The sequence below is a fragment of the Felis catus genome, chromosome E1, assembly GCF_018350175.1.
Source record: "Felis catus isolate Fca126 chromosome E1, F.catus_Fca126_mat1.0, whole genome shotgun sequence".
Lineage (NCBI taxonomy): Eukaryota > Metazoa > Chordata > Mammalia > Carnivora > Felidae > Felis > Felis catus.
Genome location: NC_058381.1, coordinates 7,046,452 through 7,068,583, shown reverse-complemented (window position 1 = coordinate 7,068,583; position 22,132 = coordinate 7,046,452). Strand labels below are relative to the sequence as shown.

The 22,132-nt window shown below is 45.5% G+C and overlaps 1 long non-coding RNA gene across 3 annotated transcripts in view; it reads left to right on the top strand.

The window, feature by feature from the left end:
- The window catches only part of LOC123381962, a 55,475-nt gene that overhangs the window by 15,626 nt on the left and 17,717 nt on the right, over positions 1-22,132 (top strand). For 2 of the 3 annotated variants that reach the window (XR_006589627.1, XR_006589625.1), the window contains exon 3: positions 7,643-7,764. This is a non-coding gene — a long non-coding RNA (uncharacterized LOC123381962). The remainder of the gene's footprint in view (positions 1-7,642; positions 7,765-22,132) is intronic. The other variant, XR_006589626.1, reaches the window with a different exon arrangement.

Below are 22,132 nucleotides of genomic sequence, written 5' to 3'. Positions count from 1 at the left end.
CACCAAAAGCCACCCCCCCTCCCCCCCCCACACACAGAATGTGCTGGAAGGAGGACAGTATAAGACCAGGGCGCTGGGAAAACCAGAGGGAATGTCCATCACATACACATCTGCGATTGTATAGTGTGGGACAGGGTGACTTATTCTTCTGCACACATTTTCCATTAAAAAAGGGGGGAGGGGGGAAGAAAAAAGAAAGAAAAGCTCCGGCCCCATCCAGAGCATCTGTCCCCTGGGTTTTGTGCAGAGAATGGCTAGCAATGACTAATCTAATATCAGAGGTAGCCTGACAGCCAAGGACTTAATTTATGAAGTGTTTAGTACATTCCTGACAAAAATCGGCTCCAAAATATGGACGCGCGTTCATTCATACCTTATGGTTCCCAGCTGCAGGCCTGCAGCCCTAAACACTGCTCCTTGAGAGGCTGGTGGAGGCCGTGAGTGGATTTCTAGGAGCAGCTCTTTCTTCAGACGGGCCAGAGAGCGAGGCTCCCGCCATCGCCCAGGGCTCGGAAGACTGGGGGACACAGCAGCCCCCTGGCTGGGGCAGGAGGAAGCCTGAGGATTGGGTCTCGCCTCTGGGAAGGGGCTCTGAGGCTCACATTCTCTGGAATTCAGCAGCTGACAGTGGAGGGCAAGGGGTCCAGAGGTGATTTATTTCTTCCCCAGTTCGTAGATACAAATGCAAAGACTAGGAATTCACGGGGCGAATTTGTGTAACAAAAGGTGTCAACTCTTTCACCGGAAGGGGGGGGGAGGAAAAAAAGGTCTGGAAGGCAATTTGGGATGGAGCCTTCTACCGGCTGGGGAAGAGGCGGATTTAGTGGGGAAACGCTAGCTTGAGTTTTACCCAAGTGAAAATAACCGTGGAATGTCTGGGGAACGAATGAGTAGATGAATGGATCGTACAAGTTGTTCTTTGCAGGGAGAATGAAGTGTGAAAAGCGTACTCGCCTGGGTTCGGATGAGAATGTATGGATTCTAGGCTTGTGGGTGATGGGTCCCTGTTTCGTGACTTGGGTCAAATTATTTGCTTCCCTAAAGCTCTATTCCCTTCACTACAGAATAGAGCAGTGTATCCTTGTGACATCAAAGGGTGGCTGCTGCTGAGCTCAAACAAGGTAATGTGTGTGGAAGCACACGGTCAAGGAGAAAGCCAAGTCCAACCATGAAGGGGGAGGGGGGGGATGGGATGTAGGAAAACGGCGCCATCCTGTGGCCGTGGGAAGTTCTGTGCCAGCTGATTGCAGAGACAGAAGGGCTCAGGGCACAGAAAACACTGCAAACGCTGATCACTCGGGCCAGGGGGACTCAGGCCAGGTTCAAATAACGGTGGGCCCTGGACCGAGTTTAAGGAGATGTAAATGAATAGTTTTAATAATGAAATGCAGTCTGGCACAGAGCAAGTGGGCATCTGAAGTATAAAAACTGCGGATAGATGGAAAGTTTGTCGGGTTGTTATTAAATTCCCCCTTTGTTTTTTATCTAGGTGTTTTGGGAGTTTTGTTTTGTTTTGTTTTCCTGACTCCTGATGAAGTACTCTTGTGTCCTATTCCCGCCCCCCCCCCTCCGCCCCTGCAGAGGTCTTGGTGGTATTTGAGAATTTATGCAAGGATACAAGAAGCATTTAAAACAAGAAAGAAATGGGGTGCTTGGGTGGCTCCGTCAGTTAAGCGTCTGACTTTGGCTCAGGTCATGATCTCACAGTTTGTGGGTTTGAGCCCCACATCGGGCTCTGTGCTGACAGCTTGGAGCCTGGAGCCTGCTTCAGATTCTGTGTCTCCCTCTCTCTGTGCCCCTCTCTCGCTTGTGCTGTCTCTCAAAAATAAATAAAAATGTTTAAAGAAATTTTTTTTTAAAGAACATAAAAGAAAAAAGAAAGAAAATGTCTTAGTTTGGATTCCACCTACATAGAGCCTGAGACAAGGATTTGGGTGTAAGTTATCTGAGAGGTGATTCCAAGAGGCTCCATGAGGATGTGGGGGGAGTGTGACTGGGAAGGAAGAAAAGCCAAATACTTGATTGAGTGTGTGGCCATGGTGAGTAACCATGTCTCTATCCTCTTGGGGACCTTGGGGACCTTTTATAAGCTGTGCAAAAGGTCCCTCAGAATTGTCCCTTCAAGAGGCAAGAAGGCTGGGCTGCCTAGCTCCTAGAGCAATTTGTCCCTGCTTCAGTGACTGTCCTAAGAGTTCACTCCCTGGTGCTTCTGCTCAGCTCCAGCGCAGGCTAAGAACACTCCAGATAAAACCCAAAGGCAGACAGAGGTGTGGTTACTTGCAGAGCGGGTTCAGGTCTCTGGGCAGGGCGGCAACAGTCTATCACACAAAGAAAAGAATCTGGGGGGAATAGTCTTAAAGTATCAGTGGCCTGGAGAACCTTATACCAACAGCTGAGCCCATCCGCGATTTCAATGGTTCTTCTCTAGGACGTGGAATTTTGAACTAGGAGCTGTGGTTTGAAATACCCAATAGGTGAGGCTTTCCCCACTTTCAGCCAAGGATATCCTGTATCAGAATCACCTGGAAGGTACCTATGAAGAAGCAATATTCCTGGGCCCACCCCAGTCTTAACCCAAACAGGATGTGGGAGATGAGGCGCATACATTCACAACAAACACTCCAAGTGATCCTGAAAGCCACGACTTTACCATCTTTAGTCAGCTCCCCCTAAACCTCCAGGGGCTCAGCAGTCACCTGGAGTGTCCTCACAGCCGTGGAAGATGGTGTTTGTCCAGAGGCACAACCTCTGTCTGGGACCTAACCCTCTCCAGGAAGCCGGCCAAGGAAGCCACATCCTCCCGGTGGCCCAGGGCACCTTCCACCAGACAGGTGATGATGCCCAGAAACTCTGTTCACATAGCACCTTCTGACTTAGCACATCCCTCTCAGGGTCTGCCTTCCACCTCTGCGGACCTCGGTCCCTACTCTGCCCCATCCATGGTCTGCTTCCTTTATCCATCTACCCTGGCTTGGCAGGGAAGAGTCCATAGAGATACCCACCCACCCCCCCCCCCCCAGTGGGGAAGGACTTACACCATGTGAAGCAAACACCTGTGATTGGAGGCACTTCAGAGCCCAGAACTCTTTGGGGTTAAAGTCCACCCTCTGGGGCGCCTGGGTGGCTCAGTCAGTTGAGCGGCCGACTTCGGCTCAGGTCATGATCTCGAAGTCCATGAGTTCGAGCCCCGTGTCAGGCTCTGTGCTGACAGCTCGGAGCCTGGAGCCTGTTTCAAATTCTGTGTCTTCCTCTCTCTCTGCCCCTCCCCCATTCATGCTCTGTCTCTCTCTCAAAAATAAATAAACGTTAAAAAAATAATAATAATAAAGTCTACCCTCCTGTTCAACAGGTGCTAAATAAATGCTTGGAGAATAAATGCATGAGTCCCTCTGCATTTTCTGTCTTATTCTCTCTTCCTCCTCCTCTCCCCACACTCTCTACCTCACCTCCCCCATTTCTATAGCATCCTGTTTGGGGACTCCCCCTTTCTCTCTCTTATTCTTTGTATAGCTCTACTATAGAATTTGATGATCAATTGGTGTGTTAGTCTCATTCAACGTAATTTTATCTTTCCTTAATTTACAAAGTATACAAGACATTTACAAAGACATTCACAAAGTACATAAGACATTTTATTTATCTGGAACCAGTCTACTTTGGGGTCTTAGTTCCAGAAGTGTTTTCTTTTTAATACATGAAATTCTCAATATATTTTCCCCCAGTCACTGGACATTAGTAGGAAAAAAACGTTTCTGATTCTGCTACTATGTGAACACACACACACACACACACACACACACACACACACACATCAAAATGTGTCAAGGTAGTACCAATCTGGGTTTCAGGTTAAGAAACATGAACTCTTGGTCTACCAACCTGTTTTCGTTTTCATCGTTCACTCCAATTTCACGTTTAACTGAAGATGATTAAGTCAAGAGATCAGATCGAAGGGATTTTTGTCCCAACCCAGAAGAAACTGATGTTGGTTTTAAATTATGTGGGAAGGCAGTGCGGTGGGGGCGTACATAAGGATGAAGCTTTATTCCACATTACAAGCTTAATCTCCTCTGATAGGGACCCCGCACCACGAGGGGAGAATTATCCTTTACTCACGAGATACCGCTGGCCTGGAGTTTGATTTAAGAATGGAACATCATTTTAGAACCGTCTGTTTACAGCCCTTTTTACATAAAAGCCCATAAATTAAGAAGGAGGAAAAGAGGGATCCGGGTGGGGGCGCAAAGGGTGAGTCGCTATGTCTAAAAGGATCAAGGCCTGAGTCTTGGATGATTTACAGCTCGTAAAACAAGAAAAGAACAGAGCAGGGAGGGCTTCAGAAGCCTTGCGGCCCGAGGCCTGGGATGTGAGGCAGCTCGGAGTGAAACCAAGGGACTCTTCAGACTACACAGGATTCTTCCAAGTCCATCCTCCTGTTCCAGGGTGAGATCAGCGGGTGCGCCTATTTTAGAGATGGGGAAAACTGAGGGTTGAGAAACTACCTGCCGGAGGTCTCCTTGGCATACATTTACGGGCTAAATCTACAACTTAAAACCACCATTGCTTTAGCAGCTAGGTTATAAGAGGCGGTAAAAGGAACTCCTAGAAGCCGGGAGAGGAAGATGGGGGGCCCTAGGAGGTGATGTGGCCACTTTGAAAGGGGAGGTGAATTTCCCCGGAACAGCTGGAACACCCCGCCCGCCTTTCCCCCCTCCCCCACCCATGCTTCCTCCCCTCCATGCAGAGGTGGCGGTGGGGAGATGGGGAAGAGGGGTTTTCCTGGACATGCAGGCTTTATCTATTTATTTTTATTATTTTTTTTAATGTTTATTTATTTGAGAGAAGAGAGCCCAAGCAGGGAAGGGGCTGGGAGAGAGGAGGACAGAGGATCCGAAGCAGGCTACGTGCTGACAGCAGCCAGCCGGATGCGGGGCTGGAACTCACAACTGTGAGATCATGACCTGAGCCCAAGTCAGACGCTCAACCGACTGAGCCACCCGGGTTGCCCCTGGACAAGCAGGCTTTAAACGTCTATGACACGAGGCCAGAGAACAGGGGACAGATTCATGGCCTGAAGCTTGTCTCTTCTCAATGATCGGGGGAAAAGGAAGGGGCGTTTTAGTGTCGGTGCAATTGCCCTCATTTTAATGCCAGCCCCTATCATTTCAGCCCTCAAACCACCCCCCCCCCACCCCGAGAACACACACCCGTGCAAGCTCACACTCAGCCATTCACACATCCCGGACACTTTTTTTTTTTAAGTCTATTTATTTTGAGAGAGAGACAGCGTGAGTAGGGGAGGGGCAGAGAGAGAATCCCAAGCAGGCTCCGCACAGTCAGCACAGAGCCCAATGTGGGGCTCCAACTCACGGAACTGTGAAATCATGACCTAAGCCGGAACCGAGGGTCAGACGCTCAACTGACTAAGCCACCCAGGCGCCCCAACACTTCCAGGACATTTAAAAGAGGGAAGCGGGGAGACGTAAAATGGCAGTACGGAACTGAGTGTGAGGCCACACTGCCCTCCACGACACTTTGCACGAAGTAGGAAAAGTCACCCTGGGCAGGATCCTGGCTTTGTGGGCGGTACTTTCCAGAGGCCTCTTCCTCTAGGTGAACACAGTCCATGGCAGAGAGCATCAGGTGTCAAGAATAGTGTGGGATGGGGGGCGCCTGGGTGGCTCAGTCAGTTGAGCATCCAACTGTCGATTTTGGCCCAGGACACCATCCCAGGGTTGGAGGTTTGAGTCCTGTGTCGGGCTCCATGCTGGGTATGAGCCTGCTTGGGATTCTCTCTCTCTCTCTCTCTCTCTCTCTCTCTCTCTCTCTCTCTCTCTCTCTCAAATAAAAATAAAAAGAAGAAGAAGAAGAATAGCGTGGGATGAATTTTAACTCACTCCTCTGCCAGCACCTTATGGGATGTGACCTCACACCTTCGTCTAAAGACTTGAGCATAATCCAGTTAACGTGGCCTTGTTCTGCTCAACTTCTTTCTGTCTGTCTGTTTCCCAAAGGGCCTGGCTATAACTCGGTCTGAGTATATCCTTGCCTAAAGGCAAGACCGCCCTTGAGCCATCATTCTTAGCATGGCCTAGACCCTCACCGCATGCAGCCGTTGTGGGGGGGGGGGGGGTACCACTAAGAAGGAGAGGGGGTTTTCTAACGTTGGAAAGGCATCCTATTTCTGTCTTGCTTCGCTGTGAAATCCTCCAGTGTTTCTCGGGGATGGAAGTTAAGGTCCACACATGTACATGTGTGTCCACACTAATGGAGAAGTGAATCATTTCCCTTCTTCGTTCAGCAAATCTGTACTGAATCCCTGATACGTAAGCCGTGGGTGGTGATAGGCACTGTGGAAGGAGTCAAAGAGCACTTTATCTGTGACCCTAGAGCTGACCTCAGGCTTCGTGTGATCCTGGTATGGAGCAGGGAGAGTTCCCATATCCTAAGCCCCAGGGCACCGCCTTTCCTGGCATGAACCCCAAACTTGAAATCCAAGGAGTCCCCAGAGCCCCAAGATCCAGGACGGTGGTTCCCTAGGGCAGCTCTGGACTTGATGAAGACTTCTTTGCCAGCCCCCATTTCCCATCCCGTTAATAACATCCCTGGCGTGAGGTCAAGGACGTGGGGGCAGGGTGGAGGAACCCCACAGCTGTGGGAGGATGTGGGAAGGTTTTCTATGAAGCATCAAAACCTTTCCCAAGCCAGAAATAACGCTGTTTTAGGGGCCTTTGCTCTGATGTGGTGACGTGGCTCTGCCTTAGGACAGGGAGAAGCTGTTATTTTCCCCCAAAATTAAATTTAGAGGCATCTCAGGAGCTTCATCCTTCCCCTCCCCCTTGAGGAAAGCTGGGTTTTGTTCAGATCGAATGCACGATGGGAGGGACACCCACGGAGACGCCGGGAATGCTCCTGGTCCCGGTTCAGAAGCCACGTGGCCGGTGCTCCAGCTTCTGAATCACCTTGGGTTGCCTTGGTCCCTGCTCAGCAACCTGAGCCACTCGCCGCCTCCTACCAAGAATCTTGCAAACATTCCAACCCCAATGCTTCAGGAGTCTGTGATTACCTAGTATTTGTGAAACCGACATAGGGTCTTTTGTGCGCACAAAGAGAAACAGACAGAGCCCTTGGATCTACAATTCCTAGGCATTTATCCTAAAGAGAGAATCTAACACGTGTGCAAAGCTGTAGGTATAAGAATGTCCACCGCGGTGTTATTTATGGCAGCAAAGAATTGGGAAACCTCAGGACCCAGCAATAAAAGGCTGGTTAACTCAGCATTTCCCAAAATGTGTTCTGTGATATGAATGGGTATGACTGGGGGCGGGGGAGAAGAAGAAGGTTTTGACATTCCCTGGTCACAAATTTTAAAGAAATACCACCTTAAATAAAGAAAAAAAGTCACAAAGATTTCTCTAATGTAGACTTTCACTGGCCTTTTAGGCAGCATATATTAAGGACTCAATAAAATCTGGTAAATGGTTGAGCAGAAAATATTTATAGTCAGGGGGAAAAAGCTGTTTGCTTCATTTTTTTTTTTTTTTTTTAAGTCATGGAACATTGTGCCTCTCAGTATGGTTTTCATTTATAGAACCTAAAAAGTAGAGGGTATATGTTTATTTCTGTTTTTATTTATTTCCAGCATTTTTTTCCAGGAAAAGATTTGACGTGGGTGAGCAGGATTACACCGTAGAAAGTTCCTAGAGGTCCAGGGACCCTGCCTCAGGCGCTCTTCAGATTCAAGACTCTAGGCCTGGAGAAGAGGTAAGCAGCAGAATATATTGTCTGTGTCCCTGTCCAAAAGTCCCTTCTGTTTCCTATAAAAATGATCTGTTCAGAATGGAAATAAATGTATTTGTTTGGAATCCCAGATCTCAGAATCTTCAATCAGCGCCTACTGACGCTGCAACTTTTCACAGGCGGTACGTGCATCCTAACAAGACGAGGGATATTTATGTTATTTATGACTATAAGCCTTCCTTCCTAGGCTCTTCTCCAGAATCGTGTTCTGGTGAGCCGGGCTGGACCACATGTGAGTTAGAAAGACCTCTTTGTGTTCCTGGCCCAAGACTTAAGTCTAAAAGTAAACATAACATATGGCAGAATCAAGAGTTTATAAACATCTTAACAGGCTGGAGCAAAAGACCCCAAGCAAAAAATGTTGTTGGCCACAGTAATGCCGGTTAACATTTATTGAGTGCTTTGGGTATACCAGCATCGTTCCAAGTGGCTTCGTGTGGATTGATTCATGATTCTTACACCAATGCCACCAGGTGAGCACCATAGTTCTTCCCTATTTGACACCTCGGGAACACTAAAACAGAGAGGTGAACACACAAGTGCACACAGCTAATGATAGAACTACGGGGCGCCTGTTGGCTCAGTGGGTTGAGCTTCCGACTTCAACTCAGGTCATAATCTCACCCTTTCTGAGTTTGAGCCCCACATCGGGCTCACTGCTGACAGTGCAGAGCCCACTTCAGGTCCTTTGTCCTCCCTGTTTCTCTGCCCCTCCCCTGCTCTCACACACACACACACACACACACACACACACACACTCTCTCTCTCTCTCTCTCTCTCTCTCTCTCTCTCTCAAAAATAAACATTTAAAAAACATTAATGATAGAACTAAGATTTGCACCCGGCTCTCTGTCTGCAGAATCCACGCACTTACCGGGCGCATGATGCCATCTCTTAACTGACTCTTGATTAATAATCTTAAAAAGCATTTACTAGAAATGTTGTGAATTCATGGTACAAACTGATGAATCTTTATAAAGTGAACACACCTGAGTAGCTATCACCCAGTTCACAAAAGAGAACATTAGCTAGAGTCTAGAAACCTGCCTGAGTATTGCTTTCTGATAATCCCTATTTTGACCATTATTGCCACAAATTACTTTCGCCTGTTTTTGAACTTTATGTATGTGGGATCATAAAGTATATGCTCTTTTTGGTCTGGCTTTCTTCCGCTCATGATCATATCTGTGAGGTTCATCCACGTTTCTCTTCATTTCTGTCTCGAGGAGACAAAATGTTCTTGTACAACCCATGAGCCAAGAAGGATTTTTATATTTTTAGGGGCTGTAAAAGATTTCTTTATTTTATTTTATTTTATTTTATTTTATTTTATTTTATTTTATTTTATTTTATTTTATTTTATTTTATTTTATTTTTTTTAATGTTTATTTATTTTTGAGAGAGAGAGAAAGACAGAACACAAGCAGGGGAGGGGCAGAGAGAGAGGGAGACACAGAATCCAAAGCAGGCTCCGGGCTCCAAGCTGTCAGCACAGAGCCCGATGCAGAGCTCAAGCCCACAAACCGCGAGATCATGACCTGAACTGAAGTCAGACGCTTAACTGACTGAGCTATCCAGGCTCCCCTGGAAAAGATTTCTAAAGAATAGTATTTGGTGATATGCAAATTATATGAAATTCATATTTCAGTGTTCGTAAGTAAAGTTCTAGAAACATAGCCAGGCTCATTCATTTATGGGTTGTCTGGACTTCCTTTTACACTGTAACAGCAGAGATAAGTAGTTATGACAGAAACAATAAAGCCTAATATGTTTACTATCTGACCCTGTACAGAAAAAGTTTATCGAACTTTGCTGCAGAATATTTGTGTCCCCCGAATTCCTGTGTTGAAATCCTAATGCCCAATGTGATGCTATTAGGAGGGGGGTGCCTTTGGGAAGTGATGAGGTCATGAGGGTTGAGACTTGTGATGGGATTAGTGCCTTTATAAAAGAGGCCCCGTTAGAGCTCCCTCATCCTTCCCACCCTGTGAGGTTAGAGTGAAAATATAGACAACTAGGAAGTGAGCCCTCACCAAAGACCAAATCTTCTAGCCCCATGTTCCTGGACTCCCCAGCCTCCAGAACCATAATAAATGAAGCTCTGTTTATAAGCCACCTGTCTGTGGTATTTTGTTATAGCAGCCTGAGTGTACCAAGACACCTGCTATATAGTGTTGCAAGGTATGAATGAATGATCATTTATTATCTCTTCAAGCATTGATAGGCATCTGGAGTGTTTCCAATTGGGGGCTATAATAATTGGTGATGTCATGTACTACACTCTTGTACATGTCTTTTGATATATACATGTACACATTTCTATCGCTTTACCTAAATGTGGACATGCTAGGTAAGTGAATAGTTATATGTTCAATTTTATTAGGTACCATCAGTTTTCCAGAGTGAGTGCCCCAATCTACACTGTCATCAGTAACGTATGTGACGACTTTATTATAAATCAGGTGGTTTATAATCAATCATGTGAATCTGTCTCTGAACACTCCATTCCATTTCATTGATCAATGTGCCTATCCTTACATTAGCAAACCACAGTCTTAATCACTATAACCTTTATAGTGTTGTAAAGTTTAAGGATCTCTATTCTTTTCCGACCTTGGCTGTTCTCAGGCCTTTGCATTTCCACAAAAACTTTAGAATCAGCTTGTCAATTTCCACACAAATAAGACCTGCTGGGATTTTGGTGGGGGTTGCATTAACTATATAGATCAGTTTGAGGGCGCCTGAGTGGCTCAGTCAGTTAAGTGTCCAACTTCAGCCCAGATCCTGATCTCACAGTTCATGAGTTTGAGCTCGGCATCAGGCTCTCTGCTGTCAGTGTGGGGCCTACTTCGGATCCTCTGTCCCCCTCTCTCTCTGCACCTCCCCCCCCCGCTTCTGAACCTACTCTTCCTCTGCACCTCCCCACTCATGCTGTCTGTCTCTCTCTCTCTCTCCTCTCTCAAAAATAAATAAAATAAAATAAATAAATAAATAAATAAATAAATAAATAAATAAATGTATAGATAGATCAGTCGGTTTCAAGAAAACAAGATATGGTAACTGCATTGAATCTTCCAATCCATGAACATGGTATTTCCTTCCACTTACTGTCAGTAATTGTGTGTAGACTTCAATGTAGAAATCTTGAATATTTTTCTTTGGGCATTCCTTAGGTATCTGATGTTTTGACAGTCCTTTGAGCCACGTTTCTTCTTGAATTCTCCAAATTCCAGACCTCTCTGATCATCCCTATCTAGACCTTTTGCACCATAAATTAGTTTTGCCTGTTTTTGAACTTTTAATAAGTAACAGTATGGATGACACTCACAGATAACAGTGGTGAGTGGAAGAAAGCCAGATCAAAAAGAACATATACTTTGTGTTTCCATTTATATAAAGTTCAAAGCAGCTCTCCTCACTGGCCCTTGACAACCTCTAGAACATCCTTCTCTACAACTTAGCAGTCCACCTCTTCTGAAATGTCCTCCTTGCTTTTCCCACCTTCTAGGATTCTTATTACATTTGGAATCCAGAAAAAAAAAAAAAATCCATCTTCTAGTTGAAATTGTCACAGACCTCTCCAATGCTTCAGTACTGCCCCATGGCCCTCAACTCGTGGTACTTATTATTTGTGTTCCTTATTTACTAGTCAATGATTCTCTGCTATTTGGCCTCTTTTGGGAATAATTCACCACCCAACTTTTGATATTTTGTCTCCCCCAAAGTGCCCATTCACTGAGGATAAACATAAATTCTCTTTCCCTTTTAGTATTCTTTGAGTATCTCCAGAGTAATGCGTTCGGAAGGAACATAACACTAGCTCCTTATTTGATTGAATCCTAAATTCATTTCCCTGTACATGGTTTCACTGGAGATTGATGCGAACCAGTTATTCATTTCCTATTCTTTCTGTAGTTGATTCATGCATGATACACATAATAATTCATGGGTTTAGAATCGTTTAATGCTTTAAAGCTAAACTTTTCAGTGAATTAAGAGAATCATTTTTTGTTGTCTTCTTTCTTTCTTGTTGATGAAAGGCATAGGCAGCTAGTTTAAAAAGAGATTTTTAAAAAACTACTTTATCATTTAGCCTTTTTTTTATAGCTTCTAAAGTCCTGCTGAATGATGCCATGAAGTTATACAAGATGCAAATCCGTTATCCATAATTTTCAGTTGTTGACATGCAGGGCCCCCCCTGTGTGTATTAATAAATCAGTTTTCAAAATGCCAAGCAGCATTTTTTTTTTTTTTGGCTTACAAATGACAATAGTGGCCTGTATGACCCAAATAATTTGTTTCCTCAATTGGAAAATCCTTAGATGTAGCCAAGCTGAAGCAGAAACACAGACAGAAGGAAGAGGGAAATGGCCAGATTACGACTGGAACCCATTTTACTCCCGCATTGGCTTCCATGAATTGGGATTAGGACAAATGATGAGGGGGGAAAAATTGGAAAGATTGAGCTTTTGACAAAGGGGATTTTGTGGAGAGTCTATCCACAGATCATTTGGGGCTTATGTTTTGTTTAAAAAAAAAAAAAAATCACACCACAACAACCAGCCTGATCCTTCAAAATGCTCCCAGCAGCTGGCTCCTAGAGATAAGGCAGAGGTATTTCACAGTCTAATACTAATCATATTTGAGCATTTCAAGTTAGATTGGACTATACTTTTTTTCTCTCTCTCATAATATTTACTTTTAAGTTCAAAGCAAAAACTTGTTATATATATGAAAGATCCTCTCAAGTCTAAAATACAAAACAGAGAGAGAAGCAAGGGTGCAGCACAAGGCAGGGGGTAGGAGTCAGAGAAGGCTCGCGTCTCTCTCCAGCAGAACCTGGTCGTTCATGTTGGGATTCTTATAAATACCCAGGCTCCCCCAGCTGATACCCGCATGAGTGGCTTCACCCAGGGCTGCCAGACCTCTGGGGTGGGGAAATAAAAGGCAAAGACTAGTAGTGTCCTAGGATGTTCTAGGATGTCACAAAGGGGAAGACCCAAGGGGGACGAGACACATTGTGAATCATGGTGATCAGCTTTATTTCTTTGCCCTCCAGCTCACACGCTCCCTTCAGTAAGTAATCCTGTAAGCGTACATACTCTGTACATCATTTCCTCCGACCATCACTGGGAAAGAAACTGTAGTCTATGCTGGAAAGGCTCATTACAATTAGTTTCCTCGTCTCGAAACTGTGTCTTCCCAGTCTTGTTCATGTTATGGGTATCATATGTTTTCCTTCCTGTGCATTAGGCTGGGTATAAGTCAATGGCTTCAAGCTAAAAAGAAATTTCCCTCCTTAAATTACGGAAATCAGAGGATGAAAAAAACCCTCATCGGCTAATCCACTTTACTGCCACACAGATAAAACTTAATGCCTCTATACCTTCATCCATGGTTTTTCCTTTGGAGTTCTAAAGAGCTTTAACTCCTATTTCTGCTTATTGAGCTCCTGGTTGTTATTCAAGAACCATACCAATCACTATTTTAGTGAAAATTTCCCTCCTAAATTCCTAGGAACAGAACTGTCTTTCTCCATTGTTCTTTCAGCCTTCTTCATATACCACAATTGTGATACGTGGCAAATAATACAATAATTATAAATCAATTCAATGTCTACTCCTACCAGATGGTTAGCACCCGGGAGGAGAACTTTTTTCAGGGACATCTATGCCCCCATAACTTCTAGCTATGGATGGCGCACGGTGGCTACACATTACAACACTGGAAAAGTGGATGGGTGTTGGATGGATGGGTTGTTGCTTAGATGGAATTAGAGGAAGATTGGTTTTATTGGTTTTCCATTGTTGGCAGGAAATAGAGCGTGATTCCATTTTTTCAGTGTTTGCTGATGGTGTTCAAGCAATACCCCCACACTGTTCCTTTTCTGCCCCACACATGGTCGCCCTGATAAAAATGCCTGGGTGCTCTATCCTTTGGGACTGATGAGAAGATCAAACCATGCACAGGCAACTTCACCTGTCTCTACCCCTAACCACCAGTGAATCTCCACACCAGTCCCCTTTCCCTGCTTCCTCAAGTCATTTTTGGACTTGCTTGGGAATTACTCTGAAAACTCCATTACCTGAGTAACAAACTCTCTGTGTCCTTTTGGTATATGAGACATCGTTAGTCTTGACATCTGAACCAAATTTTGATGGGGATCCACCTTGTCTCTTTGGCTATAACCCGCTGTCACAAATTACCACCAAGTGAATGACTTAAAACACAGATTTATTACTGTAGAGTTCTGTGGGTCAGAGGTCCAACATGGGTCTCACTGATTCAAAATCAAGGCATCAGCAGAGACACATCCCTTTCTGGAGGCTATGGGAGAAAATCCATTTACTTGCCTTTCCCAATTTCTAGAGTTGGCCCCGATTCCTTGGCTCTCAGACCTTCCTCCACCTTCAAAGACATCAGTAGAGCATTTCTCTGACCCTGCCTCCATCACCACACCTCTCTCCCTCTGACCACAGCTGGGGAAGGCTTTTTACTTTTGAAGACTCATCTGATTAGGGTGGACTCACCCTAATGATCCAGGATAATCTTCTAATTTCAAGGTCTGTACCCTTAATTAATCATATCTGCAAAGTTCATCTTGTCATGTAACAACTGGTTCTGGAGTTTATGGTATGGACATCTTGAGGGTGGGGGTATGCATTACTCTGCTTGCCCAGAGTAAGCTAAAAGATACACATCCAAATACTTGTCAGTCATTTGCTCCAGCTATGAGGTTGACCTTTACAAAAATAAAGCAAAATTGAGACTGGGAGAATCCGGGTCAACAACAACAAAAGCTCAAAGAAACAGAACCAATGGTGTGGCTATATAGAAAGAGATTTATTATGAGGAATTATCAGGCTCGTGAGATTATGGAGGCTGAGAAGTCCCGCAATCTGTTGTCTGCAAGCTGGAGACCCAGGAAAGCTGGCGGTGTAATTCAGACCAAGTCCAAGGGGCTGGGGAACCAAGGGAGCTCGTGCTAGAAATCCCAGTCTGAGGGCAGGAGATGATTGATCTCCTAGCTTATCAGTCTGACAGAAAAAGAGAATTCAGCTTTTTCTCCGCCTCTTTTCAGGCCCTCAGTGGATCGTTCAGTGCCCACCCACATTGGGAAGGGCAATCTTCTTTACTCAGTCTGCCAACTCAAATGCTAATCTCTCCTGGAAACACCTTCACGGACACTTCCAGAAATAATGTTTAGCCAAATATTGGGGCCCACCATGAGCCAGTCAAGTTGACACTAAAATTTAAACCATCACGGGTAACATGATGGAGTTGGGTTTTTATGACTGTGTTACTTTTATGAGCCTCTGTTTCCTGTGACCGACATGTCGTGTGAGAGCATTGGAGGGGTTGCGGCCCAGTCTCGCTTGGAAAATTGTTGAGTAATGTTCACGTCAAAGGTGCTGCTGGCTTTGGGGTCAACGCGGGCAGCCATGCACGTCTGGTCCATGGGATTCCTACTCGGTGGCAAGCACGGTGTTAGGCAGGTAAATAAGCATCGATTGGCTCTGTTCACCTCAGCGGATCCAAGAGATAAGACATTCTAACATGCCAACTTTACGAACGAAGACACAGATTAGAGAAGTTAATTAAGTAAATTGCCCAAGATTACTCATTTACTAAGTGACAGTTCTGGGATCCGAACCAAGCCCCCTGACTCCAAGGATGATGCTTTTCCCCACATGGCCACAACATCAGAAGACGTTTCGTGCCCTCCACGGTGCTGGAGAGTGATGAGTGGGGTCTGAGCTCCAAGTCTCAGATGGGGTGTGTTGCCAAGTGGACCTCACAGGGAGACAGGACGTCAAGGTTCTGCCCCATGCTCTGTCACTTCTATTTGTAAGATCTTGGGTTTCATGCTGCATTAATTTTCTGGAGATGAGGCCCTGGGACCTTCACACACCATTGATTTCAAAGCAGAAGGCCGTGTTAGCCAGAATGTTTTAGTTCCTTACCACTCTAGGATTCACCTTCCAGAATAAGATCTCTGCTGTGTACTGAAGGCCCTAAATAGTGTCCTATTTTTTTATTATTATTTTGTTTAATGTTTATTTTATTTTTGAGAAAGAGAGACAGAGCGCCAGCAGGGATGGGGGCAAAGAGAGAGGGAGACACGGAATCCGAAGAAACAGCCTCCAGGTTCTGAGATGTCAGTACAGAGCTTGACGTGGGCCTCGAATTCATGGACCATGAGATCATAACCTGAGCTGCAGTTGGTGCTTAACCAACCTGGGCCACCGAGGTGCCCCAATAGTGTCCTTTTAATTGTGCAATCTCTACTTGTAGAACCTACCAAAAGAAAGAAAGAAAGAAAGAAAGAAAGAAAGAAAGAAAGAAAGAGAAAGAAAGAAAAGAAAATTGGTTCAGAACAAATCCTTGCAGACCTGCAGGGACTCACTCTCTGGTTCAGTAACAGCCAGGAGGTCAACATGCTGTGTAAGAAAGAGCACCGAGCAGTAAGCCGAAACACCTCCTCTCTATCACTCAGTAGCTGTGTGCCCTTTAGCAAATCTCTTAGACTCTCTGTGCCTTTGTTGCCTCATCTGTAATATGGGGATAATATTTGCTGTACCTCTTTTTAATATAAAATATAGTACCATCATCAGTGTGGTCAGAAGTCCACCCAGCCTAGAGACCTGCTGAGAGTCTCAGAAGAGAGAAGAACAAGAACAGAGTGAAAAGTGGGGAGACCACACAAGTTCAAAGAAAGTTAATATCGCCTTTGTTTTTACCTAAAGACAGCAGTTTCTTCAGTTCCTCATTCTTTTTTTTTTTTTAATGTTTATTTTTGAGACAGAGAGAGAGACAGAGTGTGAAGGGGGGAAGGACAGAGAGAGAGAGAGAGGGAGACACAGAATCCGAAGCAGGCTCCAGGCTCTGAGCTGTCAGCACAGAGCCTGACGCGGGGCTCGAACCCATGAACTGTGAGATCATGACCTGAACCGAAGTTGGAGGCTTGCTTAACCAACTGAGCCACCAGGCACCCCCTTTAGTTCCTCATTCTGTCCCCAGTCTTTTCCCAGTGAAAGCTATATTTATTTTTGTTTTGTTTCAGTAAATGTCATGACAATGAATATCACCATGGCACAATTGTTACCATTCCCTACCCTGGTGGCCTTGTGAAACCCTCCAAAATGTTCAAACCGTAAGGAGCTATAAAAATGTAAGTCATAGGGGCGCCTGGGTGGCCCAGTCGGTTGAGCATCTGACTTCAGCTCAGGTCATGACCTCGGGGTTCGTGAGTTCGAGCCCCACGTCGGGCTCACTGCTCTCAGCCCAGAGCCCACTTCAGATCCTCTGTCCCCCTCTTTCTCTGCCCCTCCCCTGCTCATGCTCTCTCTTTCAAAAATGAATCAACATTTATAAAAAAAAATCTGAGTCATGGCCGTTATTATGATGGTGATTGCTATTGTTTTCATGATTATCACCACCTTCGTTACCATTATTAGACGCAGAACAACACTGATAGAGTAGAAAGAGGGCTGAGCCAGACACCAAGAAGCCAAGCCCAGCAATGATTGATTGGCGGATCGTGGGCACATCAGCTGACCTCTCTCTGCCAAGTGTTCTCCACCTCCAAGTGGGGAGTCGGACCACATGACGTCTCGTGGTCCCTTTGAGGTCCAGAATTTTAATCCTCAGCATCGAATCATTACTTTTGGCACATGAGGTGGCCCACCTCAAGCGCCGGTTCTCCATCTTGTGGCCTGAATGCCTTTTCCGCCCTGGTTATTTTTAGCTCTGGTGGTCTTTTTGATGGGTTTGCATCCGCAGAGGCACATCCTCATGGCGGCTGCTGAGCCCGGGCCCCGATGCCTGGTTCAAAGAACACGTCGAGCACGTGCAGATCTCCATAACCACCTTGCTGTTGCCCTGAACGCTTGCCTCCAGAAGGGCCGACAAGGTCCCTCCCAGAGAGTGTGTCCAGAGAACGTCAGCATAATAGGCAAACAAGGGATGGGGGGTGGTTCGAGTTCTGCGCTCTCTGGTACAGCTTAGATTTCCATCCTGCCCCTCCATGAAGCCCTGGGCCAAGGCTGAAGAATGAGTGGAATGATCCCACCTCACTGACCTCCTCCTCCTCCGTCTCATGTAATCTCTCAATAGCCCTGGGCAGGTTTATAAACGTGTAGGTGTCATAAAAGTGAATGAGAGACGGAGGGTGCTGGGGGAGAGAGAGAAAGAAGAAAACAGACAACCCGCCTCCACTGTTCCTGGCCACGGCCACCAGACCCGGGCTTTGAGCCCATTTGAAGGGCTCAGTTCCATTTTTCGGGGTTTTCACTGTGTTGCCCACACACACAACGAGCCTAAAATCTGCCTTCAAACTCAGCATAAGTGAAAATGGCCTATAGGGTAGAGCCCTGTGGTTCGCCATTAGAGACGATCTCTCGGGTTGATGCTAATCTTTGCTTTTCATCTTTTGGAGCCAGGCGCTCAGGAAGGTACAATTAGTCTTAATTATATTGTTAATCGATAGCTTTCTGTCTACATGGAGAGACTTGGTACACATAGCTAAAATACCTCACTCAAATTCATCGAGTTAGTTAAAATGTCAGTTAAGAAACCCGAGGTGGGGCACCTACCTGGGTGGCTCAGTCGGTTAAGCGTCCAACTCCTGATTTCGATTCAGGTCATGATCTCACGGTTCGTGGGTTCGAGCCCCTCATAGGGCTCTGTGCTGACAGTGCAGAGCCTGCTGGAGATTCTCTCCCTCTCTGCCGTCTCTCTCTCTCTCTCTCTCTCTCTCTCTCTCAGAATAAATAAAATTTAAAAAAAAAAAAAAAAGAAATACTAGGAATTGGGTGAAGGTGGTCAAGATGTATACACATCCAGTTATAAATAAATAAGTTCTGGGCATGTAATGTACGACACGATAGCCATAGTTACCGATATTGCATATTTGGAAGTTTCTAGGATAGCAGATCTTGAAAGGGCTCATCCTAAGGGCGATAAAATTGGTTAACTGTGAAGTGATGATGTTAAGTAAACTCACCATAGTGATCATTTCCCAATATACTCATATCAAATCATTATGTTGCATGCCTTAGACAATGTTAAGGGCACCTGTGTGGCTCAGTCGTTGAAGCGTCCAACTTTGGCTCGGGTTTGATCTCATGGTTAATGTGTTCGAGCCCCACATCGGGCTCTCTGCTGTCAGCACAGAGCCTGCTTTGGAGCCTCTGCCCCCCCTCTCTGTGCCCCTCTCCTACTTGCACTCTCTCTCTCTTAAAAAAACAATAAACATTTACCAAAGCAACAACAACAAAAAAACAACAACCAAAAAACCTCACACAATGTTATATGTCAATTGTATCTCAATTAAATGGGAGGGAAGGACTGAAAATAAATAAATAAATAAATAAATAAATAAATAAATAAATAAATAAATGCAAATGTAAAAAAAAAAAAAAAACCTCCCAAAGATACACTAGAATTACAATACTTCCTTGATTGAACTAGTCTAGCTAATCCCATCCAAAAAAGGAATGTGTCCAGCCTGGGATCATACTCATAAAGAATGTGGTTTGGGAGTGCCTGGGTGGTTCAGTGGGTTAAGCGTCTGACTTCGGCTCAGGTCATGATCTCACAGTTCATGGGTTCGAGCCCCGCGTCGGGCTCTGTGCTGACAGCCTGGAGCCTGGAGCCTGGAGCCTGCTTCGGATTCTGTGTCTCCCTCTCTCTCTCTGCCCCTCCCCTGTTTACGTGCACCCACTCTCTCTGTCTCCCTCAAAAATAAATAAACATTAAAAAATTAAAAAAAAAAGAATGCTGTTTTACATGTATTGGATTTATGTATATGTCATTTCCATTCGTAAGACTCACCACACCATCAAAAGCACGGTTTGGCAAGCCTGATCCAAAGCTGAAGGGGCGGGGGGACCCTCAGGGTAACAGCCCGGCCCTGCACATGTTGAGACCCTAATTGCTACCTGCTCCCGTGTCTGCTTACTGTTTGAAGCTGTCCCTTTTTGAAAGTCCGGGGCTCCCCCTGCCTCCTCTACTTGTCTACTTTTCACCCCGTGTCCCACAAGCCCTCAGCGTGCCCTGGTGGTAGTTCTGTTCCAAACACATCACTGGGACTTTCAGAAGAACAGGCTTAAGTTTCAGCAGAGGATTCATTTCCAGCTCTCACTAGGCTCTGAATCAAGAATCCGGTATATAAGAACTGAGGATTAGTGCCATTCGAGCTAGGGGATGGGGCGATAACCATGGAATTTTTCAAGAGGCTGATTCGGCATGAAACGCTTTGTGCAGATGTAAACGCTGATCGAATTCACATGGTAATGATCCGACTGGCCACTTCTGTTTGCTTGAATCTTCTCAGGGTGCCTCCGGTTCCAGGCAGGGAGACAGGACCGCCTGCCTGCCGCTTGGCACATGAGAAGCCTCGCTCCCTGGACGGCTCCGGGTACAGCCCACTTCTCAGTGATGTTAACCAGAGTTGGCTGCTGGGATCTTAGAGGATCAAAAGGAATTTAAAGAAATTGTACATGAGCCCAGAAGAAAGCCCATCAAATCACTTCCTTGTGTCTGTGGGTTCCACCCACTAATAGCCTGCCAGACCCAAATACCTGAGAAGAAAACAGGGTACAGAGAGGAGAAAGAAGGGGAAACTGACCCCAGAGGACAAATGAATCAACCGCCAAATTCTGGATTCACCGGCAAGTAATAGAGGCCAAGGGGGTATCTCCTTCCTGTGTATATCGTTCGTGTATGAGTGGAGGGACAAAGTTATATAATCTTCTCGTATTGCACTAACTAGTAATCCTCACCAGTGTTTTTAGAAGTCCACCAGCCTAGAAACCCGCTCCAGAGTGAGGTTCTGGGAGGAGAGAAAGACAAGGTGGAAAGAGAAAAACAGAGAGACTGAGAAGAAAACAGGGTACCGAGAGGAGAAAGCAGGGGAAACTGACCCCAGAGGACAAATGAATCAACCGCCGGATTCATTTTGTCTCCAGTCTTCTCTTTTGTTTTGCTCCAGGAACTACCATGGCAATGACTGTTAATACCAAGACACAATGGTTTCCCTTCTTTACTCTGCGGACCTCATTAAGTCATCCAAGAAAAGCTCTCGTTTCTGGACTTTGAGCAAATCGACTCCGCTCACAAAGCCCGCCTCTTGGCAATTCCGCTTCCCTGGAGAAGAACACACTTCCAAGTGAGTTGAGCAATCATCTCCAGTGTGCCTCTGTGCCTTTGCGTGACTTATTCCTACCGATCCCGTGTTTGTTCTCTCTTACCCACCCGGTCTCCCAACACCCATGTCAGCTCCCGCCCTCTCGACAGCCCGCCTCCTTCCCATCCCACAAGGGGCTGGCAAGTCCCCGGCTTCCCTTTACAAGCCTGTCTCTATGGTCTCATAACATGTGTGTATTGTTTCAGTAGAATGATCCTTCACATCCGGTTTTCTCAGCTATGCACGACACAAGGGCAAGACCCCCAACTGATTCACCTTCTGATTACTAGCAACCAGTAAATGATGGTTGAATGAATGATCTTTCACTGGAGGAAGGCCAGTCCCATTCTCTGTCCCATCACAAACGCTGCCCCTGATTCTTTGCTTTCAGTGAGGACAGGTAGTCCATACAGAATGGATGGGGAAAATCATGGTAAACGCAACAGCACTATAATATGTGCATGAGTTCGAGCCCTGCATCGGGCTCTGTGCTGATAGCTCGGAGCCTGGAGGCTGCTTTGGATTCTGTGTCTCCCTCTCTCTCTGACCCTCCCCCGTTCATGCTCTGTCTCTCTCTGTCCCAAAAATAAACATTAAAAAAAAATTTTTTTTTTTAATTTTGAAAAAAGAGCTTCACTGCAGGCTCAACCAATGATTGGTAAAGGAGTCGATTGAATGACGGAATAAATGAATGAAAGCAATATGATTGGTTAAAAAAATAATAAAATAAAATACAGTACAATATGATCGAGAGCAAGTTTACAAGATGTTGGGGCAATTTCCCATAACGGCTTCGTGTCGTATGTGCTGAATGGGGTACAGATGCTTAATAAACGTTAGTTATCATCACCATCATCATCATCATCATCATCATCATCAACATCATCACGAAGAGTGCCTGGTATTTCTATTTAGCAACGAATCTATTGCTGTTACAGCCTGATGCCCACCATTATGGTTAATATGTGAGGTTCTAGGAGTTCCAGCCAACAGCAATCAGACAACAATAGCCATTGTATGTGCCAGGTACTGGGCTATGTGCTTTACAGGCAAAGTTTTGCTTAATCCTCAGAAGATCCCTGTAAAGTAGGTATCATTATCCCTTTTTATAACCAAGGAATCTGAGCCTCAGAAATTGGGGTA